Source organism: Triticum dicoccoides, chromosome 4A (assembly GCF_002162155.2).
Source record: "Triticum dicoccoides isolate Atlit2015 ecotype Zavitan chromosome 4A, WEW_v2.0, whole genome shotgun sequence".
NCBI lineage: Eukaryota > Viridiplantae > Streptophyta > Magnoliopsida > Poales > Poaceae > Triticum > Triticum dicoccoides.
In genome coordinates, this window is record NC_041386.1 from 8,824,627 (window position 1) to 8,833,199 (window position 8,573).

The window sequence follows — 8,573 nt, forward strand, 5'->3', positions numbered from 1 at the left end:
GCAGAGAACCTTGATGTTCTCGATGCCGACTTTCGGCAAGCTTGTTGCCAGGAAGGCTTTTATCTTCGGCAGAGAACTTTGACGTTCTCGATGCCGGCTTCCGGCAAGCTTGTTGCCAGGAAGGCTTTTATCTTCGGCAGAGAACTTTGATGTTCTCGATGCCGGCTTTCGGCAAGCTTGTTTCCAGGAAGGCTTTTATCTTCGGCAGAGAACTTTGACGTTCTCGATGCCGGCTTCCGGCAAGCTTGTTGCCAGGAAGGCTTTTATCTTCGGCAGAGAACTTTGACGTTCTCGATGCCGGCTTCCGGCAAGCTTGTTGCCAGGAAGGCTTTTATCTTCGGCAGAGAACTTTGATGTTCTCGATGCCGGCTTCCGGCAAGCTTGTTGCCAGGAAGGCTTTTATCTTCGGCAGAGAACTTTGATGTTCTCGATGCCGGCTTCCGGCAAGCTTGTTGCCAGGAAGGCTTATGGCGAAGAACGTCGTCGTTCTTGGCACCGGCTCCCGGCAAGATCGTTGCCGGAAAGGCTTATGGCGAAGAACTTCGTCGTTCTTGACGCCGGCTCCCGGCAAGATCGTTGCCGGAAAGGCTTATGGCAAAGAACTTTGTCGTTCTTGACGCCGGCTCCCGGCAAGATCGTTGCCGGAAAGGCTTATGGCGAAGAACTTCGTCGTTCTCGACGCCAAAAAGATTGGCCCTAAGGGCGTTGCCAGCCCCCGGGCCATAACTGCGTTCAAACATAGCAAGTGATTAGCATCCGAAGTGCACTTAACTTGCTTGCGAATTTTGACTTTTGCTGCATATTCCCTATGCCTACTGGAATGCTTTCCGGTGCGTACGATCCAGCTAGTAGCGCTTGAGGGAACGGGCCCTTAGCGGCTATTCGGGAACAACGCCTTCCGGAAAGGTTTATCTTCTTGGTTCTAGCGCAACCGCACAAGTTGCCGAGCGGACTCGAGGCAACATGGAGCGCAACTAGCCCCGAGAAGGCTCCTCGGCATACAGGTCTATGCAGAAATCTCAAATAAATAGCGCATGCTATCTTCCTGTTCAACCCCTCTTTGTACGTCCACCCTACGCTTTCGAGGGAAACTTGCCGGCACAGGCACCCTTGCCGTGAGCGCCGAGTGCGGAACTTCAGCAGCCTGCTGGCGGGGTCGCTACCGACAAGCAATCTTGTCGCAACTAGTTGCAGCTCGCTTAAGTTGTTGAGCGGACTCGAAACAAACTAAGGGCGCTAGCGGCTCACTTAAGGTGCTGAGCAGACTCGAAGCAAAGTAAGGGCGCTAGCAGCTCACTTAAGTTGTTGAGCGGACTCGAAACAGAGTAAGGGCGCAACTAGCTATGAGTTGATTCCTCCGCGCACAGGTTTTCCGTACAAAGAACAAGATCTCCGAGGCGGATAACCTTATACAGAAAGGAAACATCTAAAGTTTCGCACGACTTAGCTTTTTCTGTTGCCGTACTGGCGTCGTTCTTTTGCTCGCCCGCTCCTTAGGAGCCATGACGATGAAGAACAGCTGCCGCCGAATCCTTCTTCTTCGGTGGCATGTCGATGAAGACGATGAAGATTTAGCTTGCATGCACGCCGGATCGGGTTCGCACAATCTCGACGCCCCCTACCTGGCGCGCCAGAGATGTCGGGGGGTGCTGATTCCACCAACACCTATGGGGACAGGGCCCCCTTTCAGTTCGGTGGGAGGCGGAGAGCGCACAAAGAGCGGATCGAGGCAGTGCACGCGGGCGATTTTACCCAGCTTCGGGCCGCACGGATGCGTAAAACCCTACTGCTGCTTGTTTGTGTATATTGGATTCTTGCTCAGGAGCGATGGACGCTGCTAGACTGAGCGTGAGAGTGTTCCTGGTGTTGAATGAGCCGAACTAGCCGAACCTCCTCTACATTGCGCCTGGGCCTCCTTTCATACTATCAAGGGATCACCGACAGGTGGCAACGTAGACTAGAAGGGTAAAAATGGAAAAGGATGCGGTAGGTGCAGCTACCGTTACTGTGGATACAGTGCACCCTACCTAACTCTGACGGCAGGGGACAAGGGCATTAAATGCCTGTCTGAGTCTCCTAAACAGTGCAAAAGGTGACTGTTAGGAGCGCCACCGTTTGCCACGATGGGCTTCTCTTCATCTCCGCTTGCCACCACGTACCCCTAGTTGCACGGCCTCTTGCCACGTGTGCTTGGGAGAGTCCCAGAGCGACACGTTAGTAGGTGTGCTGGAGCGCGGGCACGAAGTGGGGGTTTCCCGCGGCAAGCTCCTTGCCGCGGCCGTCGTCTTGTCGCGTCCAGAAGCTTGTCGCTCGGCGGATCTTGCCGGGACGCAGGGCGCGTCGCGGCAAGCTTTCTTGGTATGCCTTGAGTGTCCTTCCCGGCAAGCTCCTCTTGCCGGGGTCTTGTCTCTTCCCGGCAAGATCCTCTTGCCGGGGCCTTGGTTGGCCTTCCCGGCAAGCTCCTCTTGCCGGGGCCTTGGTTGGCCCTCCCGGCAAGCTCCTCTTGCAGGGGCCTTGGTTTGAGTACTTTGTTCTTGAATGGTCTTCAAGGGAACCACGGAGGGTCTTGGCGGTCACCCGGCAAGCCTTGCCGCGGGGTGCTGCAACTGCCCATGCACGAGTTCGGGATACTAGGGTACCCCTACTCTAGTACACCGACAGAAGGCTTATGTCCTTAATGCACCGCTCAGTGTGCTGGCTCTTGAACGTCGTATGTGGATGTTGCGAACATCTGACATACACGTTTTGATAACTACGTGATAGTTCATTTAAACGGTTTAGAGTTGAGGCACCGAAGTTGTTTTGAAACGTCGTGAAACATATGAGATGTTTTGAGGGCTGAAATTGGGATTTCAGGCTCGTGCCCACGTCAAGAGGTATAAGACCTCCGACGATTTTCTTAGCCTGCAAACTAAGGGAGAAAAGCTCAATTGTTGAGCTTGTGCTCAGATTGTCTGAGTACAACAATCATTTGAATCGAGTGGGAGTTGATCTTCCAAATGAGATAATGATGTTTCTCCGAAGTCATTACCACCAAGCTGCTAGAGCTTCGTGATGAACTATAACATATCGAGGACATATATGATGATCTTTGAGATATTCGTGATGTTTGACACCACAAAAGTAGAAATCAAGAAGGAGCATCAATTGTTGATGGTTGGTGAAACCACTAGTTTCAAGAAGGGCAAGGGCAAGAAGGGATACTTCATGAAACGGCAATTCAACTGCTGCTCTAGTGAAGAAACCCAAGGTTGAACCCAAACCCGAGACTAAGTGCTTCTGTAATAAGGGGAACAGCCACTGGAGCAGAATTACCCTAGATACTTGGTAGATTAGAAGGCTGGCAAGGTCGATAGAAGTATATTGGATATACATTGTGTTGATGTGTACTTTACTAGTACTCCTAGTAGCACCAGGGTATTAGATACCGGTTCGGTTGCTAAGTGTTAGTAACTCGAAATAAAAGCTATGGAATAAACGGAGACTAGCTAAAGGTGAGCTGACGATATGTGTTGGAAGTGTTTCCAATGTTGATATGATCAAGCATCGCACGCTCCCTCTACCATCGAGATTGGTGTTAAACCTAAATAATTGTTATTTGGTGTTTGCGGTGAGCATAGACATGATTGGATTATGACTATCGCAATACGGTTATTCATTTAAAGAGAATAATAGTTACTCTGTTTATTTGAATAATACATTCAATGGTCTTACACCTAAAATGAATAGTTTATTGAATCTCGATCGTAGTAATACACATGTTCATGCCAAAAGATAGTAATGATAGTACCACCTACTTGTGGCACTGCCATGTAAGTCATATCGGTATAAAATGCATGAAGAAGCTCCATGTTGATGGATCTTTGGGCTCACTTATTTTGAAAGGTTTGAGACATGCGAACCATGTCTATTGGTGTATATGCATGAAGAAACTCCATGCAAATGGACCGTTTGGACTCACTTGATTTTGAATCACTTGAGACATGCAAATCATACCACATGGGCAAGATGACTGAAAGCCTCGTTTTCAGTAAAATGGAACTAGAAAGCAACTTGTTGGAAGTAATACATTTTGATGTGTGCAATCCAATGAGTGCTGAGGCATGTAGTGGATATCGTTATGTTCTTACTTCACAGATGATTTGAGTAGATGTTGAGTATATTTACTTGATGAATCACGAGTCTGAATTATTGAAAGGTTCAAGTAATTTCAGGGTGAAGTTGAAAGATCGTTGTGACAAGAGGATAAAATATCTATGATATGATCATAGAGATGAATATCTGAATTACGAGTTTGGCACAGAATTAAGACATTGTGGAAATTTTTTCACAACTAATACAGCCTGGAACACCATAGTGTGATGGTGTGTCCGAACATCATAACTGCACCCTATTGGATATGATGCATACCATGATGTTTCTTATCGAATTACCACAATAGTTTATGGGTTAGGCATTAAAGACAACCACATTCACTTTGAATAGGGCACCACGTAATTCCGATGAGATGACACCATATGAACTATGGTTTAGAGAAACCTAAGCTGTCATTTCTTAGAAGTTTGGGGCTGCGACGCTTATGTGAAAAAGTTTCAGGCTGATAAGCTCGAACCCAAAGCGGATAAATGCATCTTCATAGGACACCCAAAACAGTTGGGTATACCTCCTGTCTCAGATCCGAAAGCAATAAGGGATTGTTTCTAGAATCGGGTCCTTTCTCAAGGAAAAGTTTCTCTCGAAAGAATTGAGTGGGAGGATGGTGGAGACTTGATGAGGTTATTGAACCGTCTCTTCAACTAGTGTGTGGCAGGGCACAGGAGTTGTTCCTGTGGCACCTACACCAATTGAAGTGGAAGCTTATGATAGTGATCATGAAACTTCAGATCAAGTCACTACCAAACCTCGTGGGATGACAAGGATGCGTACTACTTCTTAGTGGTACGTAGTCCTGTCTTGGAAGTTATGTTGCTAGACAACAATAAACCTGCGAGCTATGGAGAAGCGATGGTGGGCCCGGATTCCGATAAATGGCTCGGGGCCATATAATTCGAGAGAGGATCCATGTATGAAAACAAAGTGTAGACTTTGGAAGAACTACTTGATGGTCGTAAGGCTGTTAGGTACATATGGATTTTAAAAGGAAGACGGACAATGATGGTAGGTATCACCATTAAGAAAGCTCGACTTGTCGTTAAGATGTTTTCCGACAAGTTCAAGGAGTTGACTACGATGAGACTTTCTCACCCGTAGCGATACTAAGAGTCTGTTGGAATTATGTTAGCGATTACTGCATTATTTGTGTGATACAAAGTTTCCTTGACGATTTTCTTGAGGAAAGGTTGTATGTGAGGAGTTCAAGGAGTTGACTAGGATGTCAAAACATTGTTTCCTCGACGATTTTCTTGAGGAAAGGTTGTATGTGATACAATCGGAAGGTTTTGTCAATCCCGAAAGATGCTAACAAGTGTGCAAAGCTCCAGCTATCCTTCTAAGGACTGGAGTAAGCATCTCGGAGTTGGAATGTATGCTTTGATGAGATGATCAAAGTTTTTGGGTGTATGCGAAGTTTATGAGAAACTTGTATTTCCAAAGAAGTGAGTGGGAGCACTATAGAATTTCTGATAAATATATGTTGACATATTGTTGATCAGAAATGACTTAGAATTTCTGGAAAGCATATAGGGTTATTTGGAAAGTATTTTTCAATGGAAAGCCTGGATTAAGCTACTTGAACATTGAGCATCAAGATCTATAAGGATAGATCAAAATTCTTAATGGTACTTTCAAATGAGCACATACCTTGACATGATCTTGAAGGTGTTCAAGATGGACCAGTCAAAGAAGGAGTTCTTGCCTGAGTTGTAAGGTATGAAGTTAAGACTTAAAGCTCGACCACGGCAGAAGAAAGAGGAAGGACGAAGGTCGTCCCCTATGCTTTTGTCATAGGCTCTATACGGTATGCCATGCTGAGTACCGCACCTAATGTGTGCCTTGCCACATATCTGGCAAGAGGGTACAAAGGTAATCTAGGAGTAGATCACCAGATAGCGGTCTAAATTATCCTTAGAGGAATAAGGACATGTTTCTCAATTATGGAGGTGGTAAAAGAGTTCGTCGTAAAGGGTTATGCCGATGCAAACTTTGACACTAATCCAGATTATTCTGAGTAGTAAACTGGATTCGTATAGTAGAACAGTTATTTGGAATAGCTCCAAATAGAACGTGGTAGCTGCATCTAGGAGATGCCATAGAGATTTGCGAAGTACATATGGATCTGAATGTTGCAGACCCGTTGACTAAAACCTCTCTCACAAGCAACATGATCAAACCCAGAACTCATTGAGTGTTAATCACATAGTGATGTGAACTAGATTATTGACTCTAGTAAACTCTTTGGATGTTGGTTACATGGCGATGTGACCTGTGAGTGTTGATCACATGGCGATGTGAACTAGATTATTGACTCTAGTGCAAGTGGGAGACTATTGGAAATATGCCCTAGAGGCAATAATAAATTGGTTATTATTATATTTCCTTGTTCATGATAATCGTTTATTATCCATGCTAGAATTGTATTGATAGGAAACTCAGATACATGTGTGGATACATAGACAACACCATGTCCCTAGTAAGCCTCTAGTTGACTAGCTCGTTGATCAATAGATGGTTACGGTTTCCTGACCATGGACATTGAATGTCGTTGATAACGGGATCACATCATTAGGAGAATGATGTGATGGACAAGACCCAATCCTAAGCATAGCACAAGATCGTGTAGTTCGTATGCTAAAGCTTTTCAAATGTCAAGTATCATTTCCTTAGACCATGAGATTGTGCAACTCCCGGATACCATAGGAATGCTTTTGGTTTGCCAAACGCCACAACGTAACTGGGTGGCTATAAAGGTACACTACAGGTATCTCCGAAAGTGTCTGTTGGGTTGGCACGAATCGAGACTGGGATTTGTCACTCCGTGTGACGGAGAGGTATCTCTGGGCCCACTCGGTAGGACATCATCATAATGTGCACAATGTGATCAAGGAGTTGATCACGGGATGATGTGTTACGGAACGAGTAAAGAGACTTGCCGGTAACGAGATTGAACAAGGTATCGGGATACCGACGATCGAATCTCGGGCAAGTATTGTACCGATAGACAAAGGGAATTGTATACGGGATTGATTAAGTCCTTGACATCGTGGTTCATCCGATGAGATAATCGTGGAACATGTGGGAGCCAACATGGGTATCCAGATCCCGTTGTTGGTTATTGACCGGAGAGTCATCTTGGTCATGTCTGCATGTCTCCCGAACCCGTAGGGTCTACACACTTAAGGTTCGGTGACGCTAGGGTTATAGAGATATTAGTATGCGGTAACCCGAAAGTTGTTCGGAGTCCCGGATGAGATCCCAGATGTCACGAGGAGTTCCGGAATGGTCCGAAGGTAAAGATTTATATATAGGAAGTGCTATTTCGGCCATCGGGACAAGTTTCGGGGTCACCGGTATTGTACCGGGACCACCAGAAGGGTCCCGGGGGTCCACCGGGTGGGGCCACCTGCCCCGGGGGGGCACATGGGCTGTAGGGGGTGCGCCTTGGCCTATATGGGCCAAGGGCACCAGCCCCAAGAGGCCCATGCGCCAAGAGAAGAGGAAAAGGAAGAGTCCTAAAGGGGGAAGGCACCTCTGAGGTGCCTTCGGGAGGAGGGACTCCTCCCTGGCCGCACCCTTCCTTGGAGGAAGGGCCAAAGGCTGCCCCCCCCCTCTCCCTTGGCCCTATATATAGTGGGGGGAAGGGAGGGCAGCAATACCTAAGCCCTGGCGCCTCCCTCTCCCTCCCATGACACATCTCCCTCCTCCCGCAGCGCTTGGCGAAGCCCTGTTGGAATCCCGCTACTTCCACCACCACACCGTCGTGCTGCTAGATCTCCATCATCCTCTCCTCCCCCCTTGCTAGATCAAGAAGGAGGAGACGTTGCTGCTCCGTACATGTGTTGAACGCGGAGGTGCCGTCCGTTCGGCGCTAGGATCATCGGTGATTTGGATCACGACGAGTACGACTCCATCAACCCCGTTCTCTTGAACGCTTCCGCGCGCGATCTACAAGGGTATGTAGATCCACTCCTCCCTCGTTGCTAGATGACTCCATAGATTGATCTTGGTGACACGTAGGAAAATTTTGAATTATTGCTACGTTCCCCAACAGATTTTTGGCTTCGTCCCCGATTGTTTGGGGGTACGTGGGTATATATAGGAGGAAGAAGTATGTCGATGGAGCAACAGGGGGGCCACGAGGGTGGAGGGCGTGCCTGGGGGGGCAGGCGCGCCCCCTACCTCGTGGCCTCCTGTTAATTGGCTTGACATAGGGTCCAAGTCTCCTGAGTTGTATTCGGTGAGAAAATCACGTTCCCGAAGGTTTCATTCCGTTTGGACTCCGTTTGATATTCCTTTTCTTCGAAACCCTAAGACAGGCAAAAAACGACAATTCTAGGATGGGCCTCTGGTTAATAGGTTAGTCTCAAAAATAATATAAAAGTGGATAATAAAGCCCAATAATGTCCAAAACAGTACAT